Source organism: Larus michahellis, chromosome 1 (assembly GCF_964199755.1).
Source record: "Larus michahellis chromosome 1, bLarMic1.1, whole genome shotgun sequence".
Lineage (NCBI taxonomy): Eukaryota > Metazoa > Chordata > Aves > Charadriiformes > Laridae > Larus > Larus michahellis.
The window spans coordinates 75473064-75499999 of record NC_133896.1 but is presented as its reverse complement, the minus strand read 5'-3'; the positions used below and the strand labels follow the sequence as shown (position 1 = coordinate 75499999).

At 45.3% G+C, this 26936-nt stretch overlaps 1 protein-coding gene across 18 annotated transcripts in view; it reads right to left on the bottom strand.

Annotated features, from left to right (window-relative positions):
* PPFIBP1 (PPFIA binding protein 1) overlaps positions 1-26936 on the bottom strand; it is a 120220-nt gene that overhangs the window by 89241 nt on the left and 4043 nt on the right. For 2 of the 18 annotated variants that reach the window (XM_074587841.1, XM_074587893.1), the window contains exon 2: positions 6490-6586. The exons of 15 other annotated variants lie outside the window; for them this stretch is intronic. The gene's annotated coding sequence lies outside the window, so the exon portion shown is untranslated. Of the gene's footprint in view, positions 1-6489; positions 6587-26936 lie in introns of those variants that run through there. One more of the 18 variants, XM_074587766.1, reaches the window with a different exon arrangement.

Sequence of the window (26936 nt, the reverse complement as noted above, 5' to 3'; positions counted from 1 at the left end):
CTCCCATCTACAGATTGTGGTCAAAATAAGAGCTATCTGGTGTGGGAAGCTTGACAAAATTGTTCTGGGAGAAGCTTCTGGATAAACTTTGAATTTGAAATGCAAAAGGGATGTTTGGGGAATAAAACTTCAGACCAGTAACAAAAAACTTCCAAGCCTAGGATATTGCATGAGCTCCCGTTAGAAGAGACGGTAAGAATCAGTAACTCATATATGAGTGCTCAGTAAAATACGGCTGGCAGAAGAATTGAAACAGCCAGGAACACTGCTGTAAAGATACTGTTCATCACTCAGTGGATGGGTAACTCGTTCTTCTAGTTACGACTCCTCTGCATCCCCACCTAGGACACTGGCGCTGGCACACCGAGATGCTGCTCTCCAAACAAAAAAAAAAAAAAAAAAAAAAAAAAAAAAAAAATCACACCAAGAGTTAAGAACAGATATTGCCAAATTGATAGACGTTTAGCACAAACAAACATCACCACCAGAAAGCAAAGAATGAGCCCTCCAAAAAATTTAGGGCTAAAGAGACACACACTGACTGGTGTCAGTCTTGGCGTGTCTGACTTGGCGCAAAGACCAACTGCGAACATTCAGATGGTGTAAACTAAGACAGAGAGAGTTCAGCCTAAGCATGACTGGGAGATGAGCACAAAAAAAAAAAAAAATCCAGTTTCAGGTCTATACTAAAAATTTATAATAGATGGTCTCAGGGCACACAAATGATTGGGTACTCATTGCTTCTCAAAGCAGTTTTTAAACTAGATCGGACAAAAACACCAGGTAAAAAAAATTACACAGAACACAAATGACAGGGACATATGAATCTATGCAAGCAGACTCCATCACAGGACTGGGACTTCAGGCTATTGCAACAGAATAATTATGTACTGAGCCCTGTGCAACACAGGAAAAAATCATCCTACAGATGGAAAAAGAGACAAAACATGGTAGGCAGGGAAAAAAAAAAACACAAACATTTGAGGTTTCTATAAAGGGTACTGCAGAATATCATGTATGAAACTACAAAGCTAGGGGAAAAAAAGTTTAACAGTGTTATTTTAAGTCTGCTTAAAGTAATACCAAGAGCTGAAATGGAAAACCTATAATTAGATGGAACTTCTCCCCTTCGTTGCAAATACTCAACTCCAGCTGAGCCAGGCAAGGCTCACGAATTGACAAGTTTTTGGGATTCCCAAATCTTTGGGATTCCCACTGCCCGGGCTGCCAGGACCCACAGGCAGCAGTCGGGCAGCGGGGAAGGAGATGCAGAGCCCAGCGGCTGTGGGATTTTAACACTGTGCCCAGCTATGTGAGGCCGGCCGGCCAGCCAGCTGCTTGCTGTCGCAGCTGGTCTGCCTTTTTTGACACCCACTTCAGAGGCAGTTGACAGTCCTGCCCCAGTTTCCTCATAGTCTTCTCCAGCGCAGGAAAGCCCCAGAAGCTTTTCAGAACTCATCTCCCTCACAGTCCTGCCAGGTCTGTCTCCCTCCATTGATGCCGTCTTTAAGGACGGGAGAGTCACGCTGCCCAAGAGTGACGATCTCTGACTGATCTGCTCTTTCCAGCATGGTGCGCCAGCAGCACCACAGCTATTCCCGAGCCTCTCTACCATGACTATTTTCGTAAAACTGATGTTCTTTGTTACTGTGGTTTGACAGAAAGTTTAGTCATTTCCTTCTCAACACAGTCAGTTACAACATACACAGCCCACACCTTGGGCAAGCTGTACGGCTGCTCGCTATCTAATGTGGAAGGGAATGCTTAAATGCATTTCTCAAAAATGAACTGCCTTAGACCCTACCTTGTGCACTGTCACCATAAGGATTCAGTTTGTTTCAAAGGCTCCTAGGGAAGTGGTCTAAATTTCCTCCCCCCCTCCTTCCTTCCTTCCTCAAGCTCCATTTAATTTTTACTAATGAACTTCCTCAGAAATCTCAGGCTCTGTCTAATCCTACAGCTAAGGAAACCTCTGTTGCCCACCCTCACCTCTGAAGATTGTTTTCAAAAATAATTCCTGTAGGATGGGCTGTGACGTTCACCCTGATATTTCTTCTGGCTGAACGAGGCAGAGAACGCAGAGATCCAAGGGGCTTTACCCTGTGACCTGCATTAGGATGCCAGGAAGGCTGGCAGCCCCTGGGGAAAGTGTCTGGGACTCAGGGACGCTGGGTGAAAACTGGGACTTGTTGGACTTCTGGGAAAGGGTGGAGTTTTTTAGCTGGAAGGGTAAATTATCATCCAAGAACAGCAACTGAGAGGGCCAGCCCTGCTCGATTACCAGGTTTTGTAATTGGACCATTTATACCTTTGCTTTCTTAAGGTAGGATCGCTTGGAGCTCTTTTGACAGCCTCCCCTTCCAGTCACCCTCCATCCGTGGTCACAACGCCTCTTCCCAGAAGCCCAGCCGTGGCTTCACTCAAGCGTACAGGCAGGCTCCCACACAGGCACGGCTCCTTCTTGTTGAGGCATGCACAGGCGTCTCTGCAATCTCATTATTCAGCCCCCCCCCCCGCCGAAAAAGTGGGCAGCAAAGCAATGAAGAAACACTCATAGTCTGGATGATTTAGGAACATAATGATTTTCCATGGAAAAAGTCATTGATGCATGTCTTTTTTTTTGGTACGCTAATGGTACAATTCTTTGTAAAAGGCCTTTGGGCATAGGCTGGTTTGAACCTGAGTGGAAGTAATCAGGGCTAGAGCTTGAATAATTCCCCCACGTTTGTATACATCACCTAATCCACACCAAGTATCATCCACCACCACCCATTCTCTCTCACATTTAAGTCACCCTGGCCCTGGATACATTTTTCAGCTGTTGCAGACCACGTAACACATCTCTTATTTACGATGGGACAGCCCAGCTGCACTCGGACAAACACGTAAAACACAGATGCATTAGCCCTTATCTTTATTTTTGGTTTCTAGAAGGCTGCAGCTCTTTTGACATAGACAAAAAACACACAGCATCCACATTAACAAACCAACCTGGTTTTGGGTATTACTCCACCCACAGCTGAAACCCGAAACAGTACTTGTCCATCCTGCAAGCACCAGCCTTGAGTTTAAAAACCAAGTTTCGATACAAAACTGGGGCGTCTGGCATACACAGAAACCAAAAGTGAAAACTAAAGGGGACTTGAGCAAAACTAACCACATCATTAACTCCATTGATCCAAGCAGCTGGTATCTCATACAGTATTTCCTAACACAAAACAGGACATTTGAACAATGTACAAGCACAAATGTCGCTGAATGAACATACCAGCAATGGAAAATCCAGACAACATAGCCAATTGCCACAGCAAAGAAACACTTTCTGGAAGCATAACAAAATACTACAAATAATTTCCTGAGTCAGAGAAGAGTAACACCAGGAAGATCAGTAGCAAGAACAAACTGCATAAGGTTTAAATAAAAGCTTTCAAATCACTAACTTAACCAGATTTTAAGTGAAACTAGACAAGATTTGTGCAAGGAAAAAATTTATGACTAATCTATTACTAACTTAATACTAATCACTGACTGAGTACATCTCTGAATTGGAGCACTACGCCATGCAGTTTCTATCAGCTGGTGCTTTAATTCTACAAGCCAAAGCAACAGATTATATGCAGTTGATCGACTGTGAAAATGCAGACATGAGCCTGCAGACTGTAAGACAAGGAGGACTACTTTATGAATTTCATAGAAGATCTCATGCCCCCAGTGCCCATGTTATGGAAGCAGTGTGATAAGAAGTCTGTGCAATCAGATACGAGAGAATTCAATCTCCTGGAAGACATTTTCCAAAGCATGAATTTGATACCACTGAATACTTGTCTTTTCAGTATTCTGCTTCTTTCACAGTTATGTTGAGTTTGCTGACACCAAGGTGACTAAAGCTACTGATCTTGCTAACCATATGGCAAGCCGGAGCACACAGGGCGCATAGCCATCTTCAGGCATCACTCCTGTCCTTGTATAAATACCAGTAACTAGGTTGGTGTCTCAAGCAGCCCTGGTTCTGGAAGCCAAGAGGCTGCAAGAATTTCATTACAAGAGACTGCTTTTTTAGGGCGAGACAATCACAATGGGCTGTAACGCTGCTATCACTAAACTAACACGAAAAAATTATTGAAGTGTTTTCTCTCTCACAAGCACCAGTTTGGTCTTACTCTTCTACACGTGCAGAAGAGCCAAGAAAAGCCTTCATGTGCTTCTTGGCTGAAAGTTTATGGGACACCTTCAAATTTGGCATGCTCCGCCAGATGCAAAAGGCGCAGCTTTATCAGTGTTGTTCATCTTCTTAATCTGACTGGCGTTGCCACACACTGGTTTCTGTCTTCCTTCCCAACTCTACTAGAAATAAGCACAAGACATTCCTTAAAAAAAGGGATTGGGCTCACATATAAGGTTTGCCATAACGTTTCCCAGGAAGATGCCCGCCCTTCAATTATCCTGAATTGTTATGGGCATCCTTCACTTTGAAGTTCAGTCACAGCAATACTTTGCCATTCCTAGAAGTAACTTAAATAGCTCCAACACCACAAACTTAAGAAGTCCTGTTAGTGAGGCGCACACATCCAAACTCTGTGTCTCCAAAGCTGAGAAGTGAGGTAGAAGCTATACAAACAGCAAAACCCAAAAGCACTTAACAGGAAAAGGAACAAAATACATTATTTTTGTTGTCATTGTTGCTGTTAAGAGGTAGCCAAAAGATTTTAGTTAAGAAACCTAGAAATTAAGATCACATAACTAGAGGCTTTGCCAGCTTCACAAGTAAAAGTTTCATACATTTATTTTGCTATTTCTCCATGCAGACGCTTCACGTGTTTCAGTCCTTTTAAGTTGGTTACATGCTAATATACATGCACACAACAGGATTCAGCTGTTGTGTTTTCATATGCACTGCAAATAATCCTGAAAATACCATTTCTATTAATCACATTGTTCCACACAGTTTTAAAGCACATGATTGCAGAATAAAACCCTCACCACCTATTTTTGGCCTGGATTCTAAAGGAAATTAACTTTATGGGGTAGTGTTGTTTGTCAGTCCTCACCCTATTAAATTTTCAACTTGCTAGTCAATTTTGACCACATTTGGCAGAAGGCAAAGAGATCTGAATAGGTGTCACATTCTTACATCTTTGGGAGAAATGAGTGTGTAGGTAGAGGAGACATATCCAAATTAGCCTCACACGAAGTCCAACTCTGATGCAAGAAGTCAACAATTCCCTGCTTTGTTTGGCCCAGCAGCCATGCCATCATCATCTGCATGCGGGCATCCAGTGTACATGTTGACTCCCGTGTGGCCAGCTTGAGACACACTGGACAGAAACCACGGACCAAGCCAAAAGGGAGGGAAAAGATAATCTGGAGAGGAGGAACAGCGAAAATGAAGGGGTCCAAAGAGAAGGATCACAGGTTATGGTGGACAGAAGGTCAATGCACACAGGGGAAAGAAAATCGTAACTAGGTTTTGTCAACTCTGCTACCTGAGGGATAGTTGGTGGCAGCTCTTTGCCATCTCCATAACTACAAGCACAATGATGTCCCTTCCCTGCCCTCCTTCCACCTCCTGGAAATATCACAACGCATCATTCTTCCATCACATCCTGGGCTAGTTGTTTACAAGCTGTGTTTCATCTTCAGATACCCACAAATAATGCTGGATGCTACTGGGTCCACAAATGGTCCATGCCTTCAGCTGGCAGACAGGACAGCAGCAGCACAGCAGCACGCTTGTGAAAGAGCCGGGGCAGGCTAGACCCACCTCAATCCACTTGTGTCACAGCTGCAATAGAAAGTAAGATCCCTATCCAGAACCGTCACTTAAAAGCTGCAGCCACCTTCCTCTTCAACCCAGGAAAGGAGAAATGCACACCACATACCACAAAGCTCTTGCTAGGGAATGGAACCCAGAGACACTACTGAAAGATGACAGAACAATGCTGCCTGTAAGAAGTACAGAGGGAACAAAAGCTTATGAGCCAAATCGAGATCACTTGCAACCTATGCTGGTTGCTTTTGCCCAAGGAGCTCTCAGTATCATAAATCTGGACAGCTTTAGGGGATGTGAAGTACAATCAAACTATCTCTACTTCAGAAGAAGTGGAGGGCTGAGGGCCAGAAACAAGCAATGACTACCCTGAGAGGTGCCAGGCAACCGGGATGGGCAAGGGGAGCACCCTGCAGAGCCAGGATGGGCATCCACCCCCAGCCAGGGCTGAGCAACCCCAAAGCAAGTCCCACAGCCACTGATGGCAAGCGAGACTCGCCCCACGTCCCCTCTGCGCTTAGCAGCTAGCGGACAGACAGCAGGAGGTTTTATTTGTCTTAGTTCTTAGAAACAAACGCTTCTGCACCGTGAATGCAAAATGAAATATCTCCTCCCCGTGACCCCACAAGCCTTTCTGATTTAGTTTGTTTTTATTCAAGAATCTTCTTTATAACCAACCTATTATAGCACTTTATTTAAGGAGTAAATAAGGATGCTGCTACCTGCATTAAATACCGTTTCACTAACAATTACAGGGCATTATCCTCAGGAAAAACTTCATTAGGCCTTCAGTCTCTCTCCTTTAAAGAGGTCGGTGTCCTGCAACAACAGAAAAAACAGTTTTTTCTCTCAGGGAAAACACCAAGGATGCAGTTCAAGACACAGAAAAGATGCAGGCAGAGCACAAAACTCATGGGATAAACGAGATGCAAAATCATTTTCCCCTTCTAAACCATCACTTCAAGTTCAGACCGATTACACAACAATTTAAGAAGTCACCAGCATTGGCTTCCTCCCACGCTCTTCACGGTCTTAATATGCAAACCATGGCAGCCCATTTGTCAGAGGGCACTTTATCCAGCCTGCAGACTGAGGCCTTCCTCTGCGGGAAGCAGGACTGGATGGCCACAACAGCCCAAACACCTCCACTGCTGCAGCAAACACCCCGGGCCAAGAGCAACACATGTCCTGATGGCCGCACGGAGAAGTGGCTCATCCTGTCAGGAGCACTGGATCTCTGTCCAGTGACGAGATGATCTCTCTCCAGCTGCGATAGTCTGGCTCCTCTCATTAATAGCAGGGCGCTGGCATCTATAGCCCAGGGCTCTGAGCAGTGTGTCAAGAGCAAGGTGGCAAGGTTTACGAAATAGAGCTTTGAAACATTGGGGCTGGGAACAAGTCAGAGCCTAAGCATAAAAATAAAGGCATCCAACAAAAACAATAAGCCTGAAATTACAATGAATTATGACCGACAAATGCATCAAAGCAGAGCCTGAAACAGAGATGGGTGGGGATTATCTGACCCCAGAAAGCAGTATCTTCACCTATGAGCTTTCCATTCAACTCGGTCCTATTAACTCTCCCAACTTCGTGCACCCAGTTTTCACTCTCATGGAAGAACAAGCAGCCCTAACCACCACAGCAGCCAAGCAGAAACTAGTTCAGTGAAAGCTAGTTTCATATTTCACATGAAATACGAATGAAAAAATAAATATTTCACATTTAATTGGTGGGTTGGGTTGTTTTGTGGAAGGATTGTTATTTTATTTTTTTTTTTAAGGAAAGAGGGAAACTTCGCCTAGACTCCAAAACGAAAGTCAGATGTGAAAGAACTACTCACAAGATGCCAAGGGCAAACAAGTGCACCATTAAGTATGTCTTGCATTGTATCTCTATTTAGAAATCACCTAATAGTCATCTTTTCCATAGGGGACAGATAATATTAGAAGCCGCATAAATCCTACATAAGGATGTCTCTATTAACCATCCTACATAAGGATATTCCTAGATTCCAGTAATTTCGCAAAACAGATTTTTTTTTAACTGCTGTGTAAAATTTGGGCCACAGCAAAGAATTCAATGTCACTTAATCTGATTATTTTCTACCACATAAACTGAGGAAAGGACCACCTCCAGGACCCCGTGGAGCATGGGGAGATCCCATTCCCGGTGCAGAAGGGCTGGGCGAAACCTAAGCCTTTCACTGGGAGGCTCTAGGTCCGTCGCCTCTACCCACAGCTAGGCGCGTGTGCTGCTGTCCCATGGAGGAGATGGTAGAAGCAATAGAGATGGGAGAAGCAGACAAGGTCCTTTCAGAAAAACTCACCGTCGTATCCCTCACCTTCTGCAAACCAACCCACCCCTGTTACCGTACATAGTGGTTTACTCTTGTTAGAGCCCCCTCCACAGACGATATGAGAGATTACTTCAATGACGGTGTGTCAGGGTACAAAGGCCTTCAGGTGACAGCATGTTTCTGCCTCAGTTCCTTTTACCCTGAAGTATCCCCTGCAAATCCTATAAATTTGCAGAGGGGAAAAAATAGCCTCCCATACTTGATCAAATAGTAACACACAGCTCCTGTTTTATCTACGGGGCAAGTCATCACTTGCAAAAACATTGTGGTTTATGGGGTACAGTACAAAGGAATGCATAAGAATACAGGTAAGTTGTTCTGAATTTGTACTCTAGTACTTTCCAGTGGCTGCCTTAAGTGCTTTTGTGCTCATGAACAGTCAGTTCTTAAGACTGTCATTAGGAACAGGAGCACTGCCCCAAAAAGAGGCAAAGGCCATTTTATTTTGATTTCCACAAAACACGCTTAACTACTGAGCTCCAACACAACTTTCACTTACCATTCATTCCTTATTTACCATCTTGTGCACAGTAAACAGAGTTAACAAGTCCATCATTGAACCATCAGCATCCCGGGGGCTTGTCACTGGGGAAAACATTTCACTGTAATAACCACCAGCACAAGAGGGTCACCTCATTGAACACTCCAGGAGAAGGCAAACCATACCATTACTTTTGTGCAACTTGTCAAGGTTAACCCCTTAGATACAGCACATCTCTAACCCCAGAGAAGACAACGTCTAGCAGATGTCAAGCTTGCAGAGCACTGAATTTCAAAGAGGGTGCAAGTCAAGACGAGCATCAGACAGGATAAAGGCAATGCTCTACTGAGGGTGATCAAGATGAACCAGAAGAGCATGAGAAATTAAGTGCAGGGAAAAGACAGACAGATTGGAAAGAGTTTGTATGAGCTGCACGTGCAACGCTGAACAGCCAGCTAGCTCTCTTCTGCAGAGAAATGCATCTGAAGCACAGGGCTGCCAACACGCAACACCATGTTCTTTTTTTTTTTTAATTCGGGACTTTTTCCCCCCTTCTTTATGCAAGCTGGGGACCTGACGGCTGAGAGATCACCTGCTGCAAGATGAAATTACTAAAACAGCATACCGCAGGTCCTGCTGAGCTCATTAAACCACAGCAATCCTCACACACATGGCAGCAATGCAGCTGGTGATAATGCATTTCCCCGTCCCACTTGCATCACCAATTCTTACTCATCAGGACAGTTATTATAGTCTTTATGTAGAATTCCTTCATGCAGCCTAATTTGCCAAGAAGTAATCGCTCTCCTCTCCCCCTGGTAATACAAATGAGACAGAGCTGTAAAGTGATTTCATTTGCCGTTTATTCCATGGCTCTACTTTCCAAAAGTTTCTTTCAGATGTTCTGTATGAAGCCAGATACATTGGGTCATTAGAAAACGTCTCAGAGAAATGCAATGTTTCATCAAGTTTTGTGTGGAAAAGATGGGTAATTTAGGAAGCTTTACATCTTTGAATTCACTTGGCATTTCTTTCCTAAAGAAATCCATGAACTTCTTTCCTTAAAAAAAAAAAAAAAAAAAAAGCCCAGAGAGCACTGAAGAATTCAACTCTCCACTCAGAGCAGGGTAAACAGAGTTTATCCAATACTCAGAAAAAATCACATCCATGTAAAACAAGCACAGGAAAGGACAGCACAACAGACACCCACACCACGTGCAGCAGGAGAGTGATGCAAACCTCGGTCTGCCCTGGCTCACTTTGCCCCCAGAGTCACAGCCAATGCTATCTGGTAATGACACTACAGTGTGGTCTGGCAAACCACAGGCTTCTGACTTCAGGTTCGAGGCCCTGCTGGCAACCCATTCGGGGGCTCCAGCACATCTCTTTACCATATTGGGTCAGGCTTCCCTCAGGAAAAGCAAGAAAAGACAGCCTAAACCCAGAGCTCTTACTCTATGCTAAGACTATGGCCTTGTGCATGCAATGCAAGCTTTAAAGGCCAGTCTCACTATAGTTTTTTCAACATTTTGTTGAACAATAAATATTCTGGATGCTGAAAAGGTCACTGCTGAAATAACCACTGTCCTGCACTGACTACCACTCCCTACAAGCGAGTCGAAAATAGAGAATACAGATCTGTATCCAGCCTTCCCTGTAATTCAAGACTGAGACCTCAAAATTTGTGTAAATGCTCACCGAGGAAGGAAACCGAACACAGGCTTGCAGCACCTCACAACGTGCAAGCCTCATTGCTTTAGCTGTTTAAAATCATTCAGCCCAAGCAAAGGAATAGGGTGTAGTTACAAAGTCTGAACAGCAAAAACAGTAGTATTTAAGACAAAAGGGAGAATTTTTTTTTTTTTTTTTAAAGAGTATAACAATTCAGACAGTTGGTATTTGCTAAAACCTTCTTCTACACACCTCTACACTTGTGTGTTTACAAACAGCCTTTCCATACCACAGTGAGTTTTGTGTACTTGCCAGCTAGGTACTGAGAAACTTAATTGTACTGTATTAACAATTAAGGTTTTGACTTCCTATCCAAGGGCTCTACTACTTTTAATTAAAATTGCATGTTGTAACATTGTTAAGACTATGCAAATCCGACAGTTGGCTCTAATAATGCACAGGTAATCTTTGAGCCTCTGTACAAGGACGCTGATACAGAGTTAAAAATAAGCTTTATTAGTACAGACAAACCCAAAACCCAAATACACGAGGGTCTGGGAAATGGTTTTGAAGGCTGAACTTCACGTAATCAATCCTCAGTGTCTCCTTGCTTAAGCAGAGCACTTTACAACAATGTTTTCCATCAGATTTGCAGCAGCTTGAGGACTGCAGATGGGATTTCCCCATATGGCAACCATGCAAACCGAAGAGACAAAACGAGGCACGACCCAACCGCGTTGTAAAGTCAAGAAAGTAAGAGAGCCTTGAACAAGATCAACAGGAGAGTTCTCTAACCCAGGCTAACACCAAGTATTTTCTCTGCCTAAACATAAAGGAGACTGTTTTGATTCAAAGGGCACTTTTTACAGTGTTGTAGTACTGACTTAATGGAGAACCGCCTAAATATGCATCTCCACAAGCCAAGGCTGGATTCATTACAGAGAGCCAAGTTCTGACGCTTATACTTGCACATTATGAAAGCAGAGGGAGAAGGTGCCAGGGTAGGGCTAAAACAATTTTGAATTTTTCTGAGTCCTTTCATGTTGGTCACAAATCCTTTATAGTCAGAGTTGTGAAGATGCAGTCTAGTCATGAACCCTGAGGGGGAACAATCCAGACATACGTGTACCACTGATTCAGGAGCTGGAGACGTTTGCTCCCCTAAACAGCTGCAATTAACCCCAAGATGGTCTGAGGGGGCAGGGTGGGGTGGGAAAAGGAAGGAAGACCGAAGGAAGAGAGAGGGGCCCCATGGCCACCTGCAAGCCCTCCCCAAGGAGGCTGCCCCTAACCTGGACTGGAGGGAGAGGCTCTCCCTTCTGCACGGCCGTCCTCCCACTCTCCTGCTCCAGCCTGCTCAGCCAGGGAGGCAGAAGGGCTGTGCAGCAGGCAGGCACCTCTCGCAAGCAGCTCCCATGGGTGGCTGCCAGCTCCAGTGGGGTGAGATTGCTCCAGGCCAGACAGGGCAGCAGGTGGGTCTTCTGCAAGCCCTTGCCAGTCATCCCTCTGGCTTTGCTCGGTCTAAATTTGATGGGGCTGATCATCCAGGTGAATGCCTATATAAGTGCAAACTTAAAGCCACGTGGGGCACTATAGCTGCGATGTCTAAGAACCAATTTCGGCAAAGTGTGGGGCTTTCTGGAAAGCAGAGCCCATATGATCTGTCTCACTGGTCCTTCCACTAGCCATTTCATTACATCACTATTTTCCTACCTAATAAAGCTCAACTATAATTTTTGTTATTTTAGATTTATATTTTCTCTCAAATGAAAGGTATTCTTACGCCAGGAAGAAGGAAAAAGGAGATTTATTTGCCCTACAGATACCGCAGCAAACTCAGTTCGGGAAAAAAAAAGAAACCATTGTTTCCTTTTTTAAAGTATTTTTAAAAACAGAGAAAACAGTGAACAAGAAGCCAAGATTATTAGCAGACAGAAGAAAAAAATATTAAGAAAAAGAGCAATAAGAGCCTTTATTCCCAGGAGATCCTTTTAAAGAATTTAGGAAACTCCAAGCAATGCAGCTGTATTTCCTGTGACCTGCAACATTCCATTTGGGAACACAAGGAAGGTCACCACCTTGGAACAGCTCGGTACACCCACATTGCGCATGCAGAGCACTCAACTCAAACACATTACACTGGGGCAGAGAGACGAACTGAAAGATATTGCGAGTGCAGTAGTGGAGGACTGCTAGGCTATGGAGCAGTCCTGCAAAGGGCACCCACTCAAGCCCCTACACAGTAGCAGGCTTCTCTCAGGACTCCTTCTGAGCAGAGTCTGCAGCAGCGATAGGAGACAGAAAAGCTCTCTCAAAACACACAGTTAAGGGAACACCAATACACATGTGCTATCCTCACTCCCAGCTTCAGCTGGGCTCGGCGTTTGTGAGAGAGATATTACTAAGATATGCCTATTGAGGGTAGCGAGACACTGGAAGAGACTGCCCAGAAAAGCTGTGGATGTCCCATCCCTGGAAGTGTTCAAGGCCAGGCTGGATGGGACTTTGAGAAGCCTGGTCTAGTGGGAGGTGTCCCTGCCCAGGGCAGGGGGGTTGGAACTAGATGATCTTCAAGGTCCCTTCCAACCTAAACCATTCTATGATGCAGGGAAGCAGTAAGTTCAGTTCATGACGAACCACGCTGTATTGGCATGCTTCTTGCTATAAAAAACATTTGGAAGTTATACAAGCAGCTATATACACGCAGCCCAAGGAACACCACTTGATGCATTATTGATAGGCAGCCACTTCTGAGGTGAGACAGACTTTGAACAGCATTACAGCAGGAAGGTAGGGTACTGGGAAAGAAAATGACAGAACAAGACGCTAAACTGCTGCAGGACTTAGATAAACAGACTAATTATCAGAGAGTTCATCTACATGAAAAATTAGCTCAAGCATTGCCTCTAACTTGACCTCCCATCTACATCTTTAATTAGAGCATGGTGCCTTTAGCTTGAGTTGGCGGGAGACACAGGTGAAAGTTTGATGAAGCACATTTAAGCAATACCTAAGCACGAGTGCAAGAAAGTAACACTCAGGGATGCCTAAGCCCTCCAAGTTGTCCCTGCTATTTTCCCCCTGCCATGCACGCAGGTACAACAGCATCATATCCTGTGGACAAATTCAGAAAACAACAAAACTTTTCCATATATATTTATAGATTTATATCTATAAAATATATATTTATTTTAAAAGTTTAGTGCTACGTATAAATATAGCGGAGCATTCGGACCCCTTGGCATCCTGCAAGCACAGCCACTGTTATCCAGAACAGTATCCGTCTTTCAAAGGATGCCCAAGATTGCTTGAGCTTGACTCATTCAAGAGGGGTCAGCTCCTCCAGGATACGCAGCTGAGACCACCTCTCCCCACAAGCTCTTCTCTTCGGCCACTCACTAGGGGAGAGCAAGAGCACCATTCAGTATTTCAGGCACACAAGCCCTTCATCGCTAGCAGGAGCGATCAAGTTCGTCAAGTTCAATATACATGAGCAAGACTTCTGAGGGCTTAACTCAGTTCTGAAGGACATCAGCAAGAAAAAAAGGAGGCGAAGCTGCTGTTCCCTGTGGAATAGGAAAGGGAGGTAACAGTTATGCCTGCCCAGAGCAAGGAGACATTTCACTCTGAATTGGGATCCTTTCAGTTGGAACCCAGCCAGAAAGCCCAAATAATAGCCCTTCTGCTCACAAGATCACTGCTGAATCTTGACTGTTAACAACCTGTCTGGAATACAGTTTTAAACTCATTTAAAATACCACGGGGAAATTGTTTTCTACAAATGCTAAACGCTTTCTTCAAAATTGACAAATTTTAGAGTACTGGGGTTTCATGTATATTTTTATACTTCCTCCTTGCACATGATGCCACTGGAAACCTGTAAGTATGGCATATGCACAGATACTGAAGTTTTGCTTTTACCTGGATTAAGTATCTGCATTGTTTCTTTGAATCATCCAGCTTGTCTCTTTTACAGGAAATTAAATTAACACAAAGCATCTTTTAATAATCATAAGAGCTCTCCAACAATTCAATTTGCAGAAAGACAGACCTGCATTCTGCATTACAGTAGGCGGTTTATCAAGTGTTTTGACGGAAGATCTTTTCCAAAGCCTTATCCAGGCACTTAACACTACCTCATACTATTCCAGCAATCCAGTCAGTGAATACAGAGCGGTGACAAGAGAACAGCCAAGCAACTGCTCACGCTGTTTAGAGGCTAAGTTGCTTCAGTTGCTTCTGGGTATCAGCTAACATAATCCAACTGAACTGCAGCCAGGATCAACTCCGTGAAGGCAAGTTAATACTGATCTGCTTTATTCCGTTTTCCCAAAATGAAGCCAGCACTGCACCGCTGGAGGCCCCAGCCTTGCAAAGGAGGGAATCGGGCGATTCCACTCCCAAAACCTGCACGGGGTCTTGGCAGAGACTCCTCAGTACAGGTCACCTTAGAGGATGCACACAAGAGGGGCAATGAAAAGAGATGCAGAGAAAGAAACACAGCATCACGGTATGGAGAGGACTCAAAACAACAAATAAGCCCAGGGGCAAAGCCTGCTATGCGCATGTGAGCAGCTGCCCCTACCAAATACATAAAAACATGGCCACAGGCAGCAGCCCAAACCACAGGAAAGCTCTCGCTTCAACATACTAACCTCTCCACTTTCCGTTTTATCACCTGTGCCTCCCTCAAAAGCATTGCTCCCCTTCAGCTGTGTGGTCTACCCTGGTACACTGCAAGGGCTCTGCATGCTACGCAGACAGGCAGCCCCGTCTTGGAGGTGCTCGGGATCCAAAAGAAGAAAGATAAAAAGCAGGATAGCAAGAAAGCAGTGAAAACGAGGGAGGCAACATATCCCAGCCTCAGAGGGAACAAGTGGCAGAGCTAGAGAGAGCTCAGTCTGGCCCCATCCACTCAGCAGCAGCTCCATCATGAACGCAACCAGCTTTTATGCAAATGCTGAGACACGGAGCATATTCCAAAAAAATATTCCTTAAGGGGGAAAAGAAAAAGAAAGATGCATCTAGTAACACTTTTGGGACAAGTACTTTTGCTCCCAGATTCATGGGCTTTAGCCTATTTTTAGGAAGTTGTCTTTGCAGATGACAAAATAACATCTCTCCCCCTCTGTACATACACAGCTGGACTTGAATCTTCACAGCCTGCCAGGCAGCGTCTGCATTCAGCTTCACGGATGTGAATTACGATAGGAACTCTCAAGAGGAAGTCTCTTCTCTGGAAATCCAAACACAAGTAGTTAATATGGTCCCAGTGCCAAGCGTACAGCCCATGGGAAGGAGGGACACACAAGTGCAGTTAGAAAGTTCCTTCCTCATCACCAGAAGCATTTCCTCCATCCTTTATTCCTAAGCAGCACGCTTGAAAAAAAGATCAACATGCATAATTCAAATGCGATAATACAGAATTGCTCCTTTTCTCCAACACAGGCACTATTAGCGCACAGAATCACAGCCAAGAATCAGCATTTTACTCGGGAAGCGCCTCTCCTTGGCCATCACAGCTCCACAGAAAGGCTGTAAGTCTGCTCAAATCCACCAGATCGATACTATCCCTGTGGCGGCAGGAGAGACAGTTGGACCATGTGGGCAACGCTTTCCCATGGAGAAGCACTGCTGCATTTCCCTGCTGACCCGCGGTTTGAAACTCCTAGGTGACACCCATCCATCCCTCCCTCCCCACTCCCAGCCCTGCAAGAAGCAGATGGCATTGCTCATGCTGCTCTGACTGTTCAAGGGCAGAGTAAACTGGACTGTAGAATTACACCGATCCATCTCTTCCGTTCACTGCTCTTTGACAACAGCAAACCTCCCAGGGCATGGACATCTCTGTATGCATTTTGTTCTTCACGAGGCCTAACAACCTCACGGGAGAACTGTGCCCACTCCAAAGACATAATCCAGCAAAGCCCCGTGCCTCCGGGAGCTGACTCCAACTCCATCCAGGGATAATCATCCCAGCCACCGAGGCTGTCCTTAACGCTATCACTGCTGGGAAGTCCGCCATACCCTCAACCCCAGTGGGAAAAGGGAACAAGGACAACAGCCAGCCCTAGAAGCACATTTTCCCCGCTGTCATGGGAAGTGCCAAACTCTCCCTTGACAGTTTGGCCACCAACCAACCTCCAGCGTTCCCCAACCCCCACAAGTGGCTCTGCAGCAAGAACAGGGGCTGTCACCCACCCACCCAAAGGTTGCCCTGACCAGATTGTTTTACCTTGGTTTCCATATCCCAGCCACACGTTCCATCACTGCAGAGCACAAGGAGGAAGCAGACGTACCAGAAGGGCATACAAAATCCCATCATGTAGGCGAACCTGCTCCAGTTTGGCCCATTTTAGCGCTGGGCACCTAAACTGACCTCTCCCTCCTCCTCAGGGAGGAACACACAGGTCCACAACCACAGATTCACCCTCAGCAGGCCCATGTTTAGCTAATTTACTTAATCTGCAGCACTCCTCTGCCTTCCTATCCCTACAGTCCTCTACCATAAATCTGCCTCATTTCTCACAAACGCCTACGCAGTGAGCTTGGCGTACCAGCTTGTGTCAGAACTTCATCAAGCCTCATACAGGCACAGCCAACTTTTTGAGGAGGATTCACTTTTCATTCTTCATAGTCTTTATGCAACATGTTGAGTCTGTGCTTTAACCTCCTGTTTATCGTGGAATGCATAACAGTTTGATTTGGATTAATTTCACGTATGGCTTCTATCAGACCCTGGAGAACCTCTGGCTGCCCTTGCACTTCTGTATAAACACCAACCAGATCCAGGCATGAGGCTCTAGATATGGGAGGCAAAAATCTCTGCCTCAAAGCTTTGCAGCACAAGCTAGACAAGAAGGATTAAAGCAAGGACAATGCATAAATTATGGTGCTCTGAATTTCCTTGCATGCCTGTGGGAGACTGCTGTACAGCGGGCAAGGACACGCTCTTAGAGGACAGACCCCATGGCGGGTAGCAGTGCACGTAAGAAGCATGTCCTCTAACGGGGCCCATAGAGGCTCCTGAGGGTCACACACACTTCGGTTGCTGAGGCCACTCTTCCTCTCCATTGCTCTCAGGAGAGGCCAACAGGACAGGGGATACTGGCTCCAGGCAGGCAGCAACCCAGCAACGTACACTTGCAAGACAGATAGCTAACACATCAGGATGGCCAGCCAGATGAGCACATCCAATACAAAACTTTGCAGCCTTAAAGTGTCTTTTTTGTTATTTTTATGTCAAGCAACTTTGGACTGTGCTGTTGTATCCTCAACCCTGTGATTTATAACTCCTCAAACCAGCAGGGTCACCTGCTCTGCAGCAGCTGGCCTTGGAGCAGCTCTCACCACCCAACAAGCCCACCCCTACGTCCACCAGCTCAGCCCAGTCCCCCCTGAACCCACTGGGAAGCCCATTTCCTTGCCCCTCACTTCCACACCCAAAGACTTCAGCAGCAGAGACACCACCACCACCCCCACGCAGGGCGGGCAGTACCAGGATACCCTCTCCCCTGTCACCAATCATTTCCCTAACAGCTCACCCAGACAAAAGGGACATCAAAGGCATCTGCACTTGGGCTATCATATCAGTGGGTCTCCATCCCCATTAACCTCTCTCTTTCCAGAAAAACATGGCAAGTCAGACAACGCAAAGTTGAGGTCTCACCAGAAGCAAAGGTGGGACCTTCATTGCCTCTGGCAGGTATTTCATGCACTGCACTGTTATTTCTCGCTCTGCTTACAGCAAGTAACATCTTACCCACAAACGGCCCAATATCTTAGGGCAAAAAGAGACGCCAAATCCAATGCGGCTCAGAAGAAAGGTGGTGGGGTCCCATTTCTTCCTTTTAACACAGTTTGCTCCTAAACGCACAGTCTGTGGGAGCTACATGAACACAGCTGGATCTAAGGAAGGGAAATGTTCCTCACCAGGTGCAACAGTAAAGCCAAGCCCTAATTACCGCAGCCATAGAAAAATGATATAGCACATTTAGTAAGAAGAGGAATTAACTGCAATATCACAGCCAAATTCCAATTTAGCATCAGCAGTCCAGCTGGATACACTGATGTCCTAAACAACCGGTCAGCCGATCCTAAACTATTGCCACATGTGCTGTAGATTCCCTACCCCCTTCAGTCCCTCCCTCTGAAAGAGGCCCTGCGATACATCAGTGTATCAAGGCAAATCCCTACAGAAACATCATCTTGTTTCAACCACTTCTGCATTTACAGATGCCCAACAGTACACTTAGCCTTGCGTAAACGCGGCAGACCTAACTCTGCAGCCTGTTATTTTTATGCCGTGCCCCAAAGTGAATGGAGCAGCATAAGGCGCAGGGAAACGCCTCACATACATATGTTTTGACAACTGCATTTTCATACCGGCTCTGGGAGCAAAGTGACTTTTCAGGACAGTGCAGGACAGCACGTCAAACAGTTTCTCTTTGTGGAAACACAACAGGGCAAGACATTTGTTGTGAGAAACTCAAACACACACCAGCCACATCATTTGCTCATCCACAGTATTTTCACTGATGAATGAATAAATTATCGTTTACATCAAAGGCAAGATTTCCAGTTGGAGGTTATTTACTTTCACCTCAATCACAGCCGCTCTGGCAGTCTAACTCAAGATACAGATGATGCACAAACCAAGCAGCAAGTCCTCGCATGCTGGGAACTGTTCAAACAGGAATAATTCAATTTTTTGTAGTCTCACCCCCGCTAATTTGCCACAAGCTGTCTCTTTTCAGATGCTACATGAAACACAAGGAAAAAAAAAAAACAAGCTGTATTAAGCTGGTACATTTACAATCAGTTGATCTACCAAGAGCTCAGGTCAGTTTTCTACATAAGACAAATTCATTTTTTTCAGCCTCACAGGGTTAAAGGAACAAAAATTTATTGCAGTAACCAAACATTTCTCACCGGACAAGTGCGCAGCGATTACTTAACTAATGCAAACAATTTTTAGTCAGCATGCAAGGAATGTATGGGATAATTGTAGGGCACTCTCTTCCACTGGCATTTTACAAGTACTTTTTAAGTAGCTATGGAGATGTTACAGCCCTTTTCATTTTGCTGTCATAATTAAGACAGCTATTGATTTCTTTGCAAAATTCCTTGGAAGAGTGGGGAAGAAAGGGGGAGTTTTAAGTACCACAAGGTCTGAAAGCAAGAAGCTGAACAAAATGGAAACAGATTTCAGATGGAGACAGCAGCATGGTAGGTCCTCGCAGGAGGCAGCCTTGCACTCCACGTCCTGCTTTACTACGTCTGGAGGTAAGGAGATAAACATACACCACTATATATCATGCAGGCAACATAGGGATAGCCTCCCAACCAGGTCCAAAAAGAAAAACATCTCTAGCTACCACTGCTATTACCCTGCACAAAAGGAGGCACTCTCCAACCAAGGGCCTGCTGCCCTCTGACAGTTTTGCTCTGTCACAAAGCTCTCTGGAGATGTGGTTGGACTCCATCCTTACAACCATATGCTGGGCTGCAAGACATCCCCTGTCCCTCCAAGCAGTTTATGCGGAAGCCTTGTCCCATGCAGGCCTTGCAGTAATCAGTGGCTCCTCTCCACCCTCCCCAGGCATTACAGCCTTGTGACAGATGACAGTCAAACAATCCTGCACTTCACCCTCCTTCCGAGAACAGGTCAAGAGCTTGCCATAAGCCAAACAAACGCTGGTCCTCAGTGGCCCATTCCACCTATAAAACGATCCCGAGAGAAACGCCATTCACTATATTGACATCTCTGTGATCAAACACTTCTGTGTACGTGGACTTAAGACTGCGCATCATGACAAGTGAGTCCAAAACCCAAGATACCGACCTGGAAAACATTGTGTCGCACAGATAAGGGTGTGCAAATAATTATGTATTTAGGTCCCATTCAGAAACTCCCCCAGTAACGAGAACAACAGATCAGGCTCACAACAGACTTTTCCCCTTGGATAAAACAGAAAGGAAAGCCTGTTTGATCAAAATATTTTTCTTAAATTCACCTTAGACTCAGTCACAACAATGGAGTCAGAACCTGCAGAATTATCTCCACCACCAAGCTGCAGGAAGTTTACCAGCACCACCCTGAAAACAAATCTCAATCTTCTCATCTCCACATTGCATTTAAAGCCTCATGGCTGTTCACCAAAAGGACACACTCAAGGAATATCGCAAACAGAGGGAGAGCAAGCAAGACGCTGCTGCTGCCAAAGCATTTGCACCTATGACGGACCTGTTACCGCTCCTTTCACGTAACACCCATCCATCTCTGCAACCGCATCACCAATACTGCTTTGTTGATTTATGTCAAGGCTTGAAAGCAGGGAAGAATTAATCACCCTTTAAGCTCCCCAAGAAGCTGGCTGAGGAATGTCATTACTGCCCTCAGGGAGTTCGGGTGCCAACAGCAACTGTGGGTGGAAGCGCTTGGTCTAGACTGCACACAGACACTTTCACCTCTCTCAGTGACAGTCAGACAAGCCCACACTCACGATGCCCTGGTCACAGCTTTCCCATTCTGTGGCTGGCACTACTAGCTGGTGGCCAGCAAGCCATCCAACCCCGGTGCCTGCCAGCGCAGGGCTGCACTGGGAGTGGGGCAAGCCAGACAGGGGGGAAACACCACAGGGCGGCCCCAGGACTCCTCCCATCTCAGAGCTGGCCGCTCCCAGATGTTTTTTCCACCCCAACGCGGCCAGCAGCATCCCAGTTTCGCAGCAGTACCACAAATACAGTTACACATCCCACATAACTGCAGCATCCCCATGCCGTGGGGGCATAACCTGGCTTCAGCTGCTCCTGCCGCATGGCTACACGCCTCCTTGCTGGGGCAGAAGGGCTGCACACCCACACCCCCAGCCCAGCAGCAGTCCTCCTCCTTCCTTGAAGAGCAGAGCCACACTGCACACACTCTGGCGTCCTTCATCCAAATGAGCTCCAACCTTTCCAAGCAAGGGCTGCAGGAAGAGACGCGCATGTCCCCACAGTGTCCGAATTCCTGGTAGTGCTGCACATCCTGAGGAAGCCCCTGAAAACACATTTCTGTGCCAGCACTGTAAAAGGTTGCAGTGGTCCTGCCCAGCACTACACAGGAGGTGCTACACGAGCTCCAGGATGAGCAAGGAAACCTCCAAGAGGATACTTCTGGTTAGGACCTGCTAATTACATGATTCACATCCAAGGGAAGGTGTAGACCAAGGAAAGCCACTATATGCTCCTTTTGGAGGAGTGGAAAAAAACCCCACCCAAACCAAAAAACAAACAAAACCCACAAAATATAGAAAAAAATCCCAGCCTAAGACAAAAAATTCTTCTTTATTGAAATTAGAAAAACAAGTTCTTAGAGCTTCAAATTAAGCTTAGCCAAGAAACATAAATATGCATTTCTGAATCTTCCCCCAATGTTTCCTTTACAAATATAACAAATTAAAAGTGCTGTCAGAAGTTAAATGAGCTTCAGTTGAGTGGAGGAAAAAAAATGCTGATGGCTCTAAGATCCAACTGACAAGCCTTTTCAGGTCTGCTCTGAACCACAAACAACTTCCCAGAGATTTAAATTAAGAGTAAAGAGCCTCCTTTGCTTAATCCTGTTTTAGAAGCAGGACAGAGGATACTATAACTCCTGAACCCACCAGAAGGCATCTAGCTACCATATGCCTTTCCTGGGGATTAGCTGCTCAACACACCCACCTCTCCTTGAGGACAACCTTTGCTCCACTGTGTGTACAGGTGTGGGCAGGAATTTGGAACACTCTGTGTCCTTGGCTGCTCCAACATGTCCTTATACCCCTCACTCTATGTAAGTCACTAACTGCTGAAATTAATACACACCCTCTTCCAGGAGAACAGCCATTTGCACTCAGATCTTGAGAGAAGCCACCAAGGACGGCTACTTCAGCCTCCAGCTACAACACAAAGGTCCATCCTCACAGCACGGAGAGGTCCCCAGGAGGTAGGTTAAACAAAGCACTTATCAGCTTATGTTGTGGAACACCTAGCATTTTCAGGATACCAACATTTTGAGGAAGATGAAATTTTTGTCTGGTTCTTAAAACAGGAGCTCGATGTACCATCCCTCCCCTCCCATTTAACAAAAGTCTATCAGAGATGCTTCCAGCGCAGAAGAGAGACTGAAAGGGCCTCAGCTGAGCAGCACAGGGAGCACAGCCATTAGACCACCACATCCCACTATCAAGCGTGTTTTCCAGCTTGGACATTTGTCTAGAGAAACCAACGCAGGTCACGGCACCAGGAATGCTCCCTGGTCTCACACAGCCACAGCCTCATCCATGTCCCAGCCTTCGCCTCCCCTCATAACCTGCACGCAGCAGTTCCCAGAGGCAGCATGCTCCCCACCATGCTGACTCCCAACGCTCCTCTGAGATGGACAAAGGTGAAGCCAGGCTACATTTCAACACAGGTTTGTAAACCTAAGCCAGGGTGGTAGAGCACACACTTCAAAACCCCAAGAAAAGCTCACAAAATAAGGTAAAACAACACAATCACACAGCTGGCATCCCTGAATACCCATTCACACTCAAGCTGAGGAGATCCCAATAAGCTATACGCTCCCTCTCCTTGCCAACACCTTGTCTCCACAAGACTTCTTCCATATGAGCAGACTACCTGATCCAAGCCAAAGGAAAACAGATTTTGGCAGTCTCCATATGGCAAGAGTGATTTTTACAAACCCACGTCAGTTGTGTCCTTGCTAAGCTGTACAGAATCCCAGACCACAAATACTACAACCGTGTGGGAAGGTAAGTATTTTCAGAAACACAGAAACAGTTCAGCACTTTTTTACCATGAAGATACTTCTCACTTGCTCTTCAAGGCGGATTTTAATTATCAGCATTACACTCTGGAGAACCTTAATTTGATCCTACAGACAACTTCACGTGCCAATCTCATGACATCCAAAAACACGGAGACCAGCCTCCAAAGGGCCTGCATGTTCTTTTTCCCATCCCTCCCTATGCTGTGGGCTAGTCTAAATTGCTAATCTCCTTCAACAGTGCTTAGACCTTTCCTGTGTTTTCCAAAGGCCATATTTCTGACTAAAGTTCATATATGGCTACAGCTAGTAGCCATACTACATAGCAGTAGTACTACTAAAATATGTAGTAGTAGTACTCTAAAGTATGTGTAGCTAGAAAATGTCAAGTCAAGACTTCAGTAAAACACCTACCTAGACTTCCTGGATTATTCTGGATCCTTTGAATGGACTTGAAGTTCCCTGAACTCTGGTGGCAATCAGAAATTAAATTTTGCTCAGATCAAACCCATGCCAGGGAAGGACACTCAGCAGCACAGAACAGACAGTCTAAGCACACTCAGCAAAACCAGCACATCCTCCAAGCATCTCATGTACTGCAAGCACCTCAGATGAAGCTCTCTGCGTGTAGCAACCATGCTCTTCCTGCCCTCTACCTGGAGCGTCCCTGGGGTAGCAGGTAACCCAGCAGTAAACCACAGGCTACAAAAACTACGGTGAACAGCACGCGGCCTGCGAGCCATGGCTTGCTCACTGCTTTAAGCGCAATTGTGATTGTAAATGTTAACTGCACCTTACTGCTACAGACAGAGAAACCGGCTCTGACATTTTTGCCAAATTCTGTGTTAAGGGGCAAAGGCCAACAAACCAGTCTCCGAGTCACACCAAACCACTCTTCTTTACAGCAAGGAAAGACGTCGTTATTATTAAGGAGCTTCCTTCTGAATTTTAGAACTTGGTCTGAAAACCTCAGGACTCCCACTGCACTAAGCTGAATCCCTCGGCCCATGAACATCCAGCCACAAAGCTGGGAGAGAACAAGACTCCCATGCCTGCTGACAGAGCACATGGACAGCTGTGTGCACAGCTGCCACAGCATCAACGGAAGGTACCGCCCTTCCTCATCCCCAAAACCAGATCCTGGTGCTGGTTTGGTAAATGTGTGTATTCTTGTTTCTGTCATTTGTAAAAGAGCACTACTGGGGACAGATTTAAAAAATGAGGAGGTTCAGGGGTTGTTTGTTTGGTTTTATAGTATTAAAGCTATTTTTCTGTTACCAACTAAAAATTGCACGCCTTGTATCTCCCTTCACAACCACTGCAGTGTCCATGAACTATTAGGGATTATATTCTACATTCATATTTAAAATATACACTATACTTTTTTTTTTCATAGATTTTTATTTCAGAATTGATCAGTCTGAGAAAAGGTGTGCCAGACCAAATCATTGTCATTTCCTCTTATTTTGACACTGTTACAGAGCAAGAAAATAAAGTTTTTCTTCCAAATCCGTCACATTTGGAGCCACAAGAACTCTTTGATTTAAAATGTGCTGATTCATGCTAGTGGTTATCAGATTTTTCTGATCAGAGACATAATTAGACAGCGTCTTTGACAGCGCAAAGATTCTCCAGTTTAGAGTTCAGATGCTGCAACAGCTGGCTCAAGTCTCAGCCTTAAATTTTCCACTAATATTTAGGAAAATGCCTATAATGAAAGATGCAAGCACAAATCAACTTTTGGATCAGTGCGCTTGATCTTGGAGCCTTTTGTTCACAGGTGGAATTTGATGGGATTTTATTCATGTAAGAGTTACACACAAGAGTTAAAACACTGCCTACTGGAAGTGTAACTACCATCAAGATGTATGCAAATGGCTGCTTAAAGTCACACATTTTTTCTTATTTTTATCTTACCTCAAACACCAGGAGCCAGAGACTGCTTCAGTGGCCTCTGGTCCTGGTTCTTTGACACAACCTGCACTGTTTAATGATGCAGAAAGGCAGAAGGGAAAGTGAGCATCCTCACCTTAACACAAATTGGGACACAGGTTTCCAGACCAGTGCCGGACAGAAGATCTAATCTCCCTGCCTAAGTACGCTCAGGTGATAGGAGGAAACCAGACTTTTGCATCTCCCAGAGGTTTTAGAAAGATTCAGATTTGCACCATGTGTTTGAAGAAAGAAGAGAATGATTCTGGTCTTCACCAGGGGCCACTCCTCATGTCTCGAGATGACATGCAGGAGAAGATCCAACATGCAAGGCACAAGGGTGAGATTTAACAGCGCTCCCCCCAGACAGCACCTCTAATGAAGAGCGCCCTGATGAAGCGTTAGCTCTGACAGCCTGGACGGACCAAGCAAGAGAGCACAGGACTTCCACCCAGGGGATATGTCAAGTTTGCGAGGACGTACTGCGCAGCCTAAGCCCTTTCCAAGTTCTCCACCTGCTTTCCCCATTAATGATGAAGATCACCCAGGCAAGAAGAACAAAGGCTATAGCTATAACTGGCTGCAAGACCTGTATCTAAATATATTTCCACTGAGGAAAGAAATTAGCTCTTTACGTAATTGGTTTATCTTGGCCTTTTGACAGAAACAGAAGTGCAGCCATTGGGAACAGGATAAAGTTTTAACCCACCACATTTTCCTCATGTACAGCAGAAGTCACAGAGCAACAAAGTGCTCTGGAAGCTAAAGGGTATCAGGAAATCATAAATGCCCATAGCAAGGGCAATACACATCATGGGCAAGCAACTGCGAATCCAGTGTGATGACAGAATCATTAACGGAAAATTCCAACCTTTAAGCAGAAATAAAGTACTATGTTGTCAGCAAACAATACTAGAAAAACAACAGATAGACACTATCCTCAGCCTGAGCTGAACCAACATAGAAGTCAATTTGTGAGAGAGATGGAAAAAAAAAGGAGGGAAAAAATGGATGCACCATTCCCCGCATCTCGAGGTGTGTTTGTAGCTGAGCACCCTCACTAGGCCGCTGAGAACAAGGAGAGATCCAAAGCAAAGTGCCCACCAGAAACCCACTGAGAGAGACGCTACAACTTAGCATGTTCATCTGTTAAAGTTGCCTGAAGTAGGAGACATACAACAACTGCAGATAATAATCCCACGGCAAGAAAAACACTGTCCTCCAAAAGAAGGACAAGGCTTTAATTCTGGACTGGATGCTGACTTTTCCAAACACCGGGCAGGAGATGTAATCTCTCAGGAATAACACAGAGCCTTTCCTACGTTATGCAGAGATAAACACTTCTAAACCTGTGATCTTCAAAGAGCTATCTGAACAGTAAACTTCATCGATTTCTGAAGCTGTCATGAAATGGTCACCCTTTCTCCACTCGCAGATCACCTGTTCAGCAGTCAAGTTTTCAGGAATAACAGTCACTTTCCTACCAAGACACAGGGAAGGTTGATGCCCTTCTCCCACTCAAGCCAAAAAAGTCAGCACAAATGCAAAGGCTGACAAACAAAGAGACTTAAGCACAGTACATCTGCCTGCAACACACCAGTTAGGCTCTGGGCACACAAACAAATTTACAGTAGGGCGAGACACGGTGGGAATTTATACTAGATGCTAAATAAATACTAAATAAATGTCTGGGCACAAACACCAGCAGTAAACATGAGGCAAGGCAATGTAGTTTACCTCTCCTGGACTGGATCCAAGAGCAAAGTCACTAATGGGATGACTAATGGGATCTCACAATTACAAGTGAGGGAGGGGAGCAACTATTCAGCTTAAGTACAGGAAGGTACTAACTGGTTTTATTTATGAAAGTATTAAGTGTTTTTATGTATTCTTAATGCTCAGCTGTATGCACAAGCTGAATGCACGCAAGAACGAACACAAC